This window comes from Anopheles aquasalis, chromosome 3, assembly GCF_943734665.1.
Source record: "Anopheles aquasalis chromosome 3, idAnoAquaMG_Q_19, whole genome shotgun sequence".
In the NCBI taxonomy this organism is placed as follows: Eukaryota; Metazoa; Arthropoda; class Insecta; order Diptera; family Culicidae; genus Anopheles; species Anopheles aquasalis.
Genome location: NC_064878.1, coordinates 48706049 through 48707373, shown reverse-complemented (window position 1 = coordinate 48707373; position 1325 = coordinate 48706049).

The window sequence follows — 1325 nt, the reverse complement described above, 5'->3', positions numbered from 1 at the left end:
TGATCGGTTAGAGATTGTTGATCAATCGACGATCCTCTGGCCTAAAGATCAATTGTCCCTGTCAAACAATGTCCCAAAGGGTTATGTTGCTGAAAGCATATTCAAACTAACAAACTAATCAAACAATCTACATCTACTGCCCGAAACACCGAATCCAGCCCAAGGGGGGTGGGGGTCGGAAAGCCGAAATTCATTTAACCGCCACTCGTCTACTGCTAGCCTGCATCATCGCGATCGCGATGCTGCGCTGTCGCTGCCTTTGTCGTCTTCGTTGCATGTTCTTTGCGCGCTTTCTTAGCCGCTGCGTCCTCGTTTGACTTTCAACGACGACGACGACAATGAAGAGGGTTGGTTTTGGTGGCACGACGAATGCAACACCGCGCGATGACCAATCTGTTTCTACGTTCAAGAGGGCGTGAGGGATTGGCAGATTGGAGAGGAGCGTTGCACCGTGCAGCGCGTCATCTTGCGCCATGCCAAAACGGAAACACTGTGGTAGTACGGTGGTAGACATTCGTATAGCCGCACCTAGAGGCTCAGGAGTAAAACGGCAATCAATTACAAACGGATGCATTTTTTGACGGTATCAAACTTTTATTGTGTTACTACACATGTGACTAGTATACATGTAAAATTTGGTTTAGATACGTGGGTAATTGTGAGTGCTATGTGTCAAAATGTGAGTAATCGTTAGATTGCAGCTGTTTTAAAATGGACATTCGTATAGCCGCAGTGAAAGAAAAAACATACTCCGCAAAATTCGTTAACACGTATTTAATGGTTGTATTTTTCGTTCAATAGTAGAACTATTCTAGATTATTTTAAGCTTTAGAAATGCTCTTTTTGATAACACCCTGGCTTTTAATTTTTTTTTAAATAATGCGCCCAGGGTAACTGACAAATAAATAAAAAATGACAAAAAATCAAGCTATTTTTGATAAACTGCAAATCTAATCGCTCTGTTGTTTCAATTATCGGTAGGTATAAGAAATCCATCCATAATTTCCTACGGAAAATATCCAAAAGGATGGTTAAGCCTCTATCGAAAACGATGAAAATAGTTTCCTAAGGGACAAAAAGTCAGTTTTAGCATGAATCAGCCAGAAATTGGCAACCTTTTGGGCATTTTAAAGGAACTATGGATGGACCAGTAATAACCAGACGTATTTTATACATAACGGATCATAAACAAATCATAAAATTGGGAGAAAATTCAAAGCAAAGCTAAAGTTGATTAATGCCCAAAACGAGCACCGGCTCATTTACCCTAAATTTGGTAACGTAGGTAAAATAAAAGCAAAATGAAGTTCTTTTCAAAGCAAATA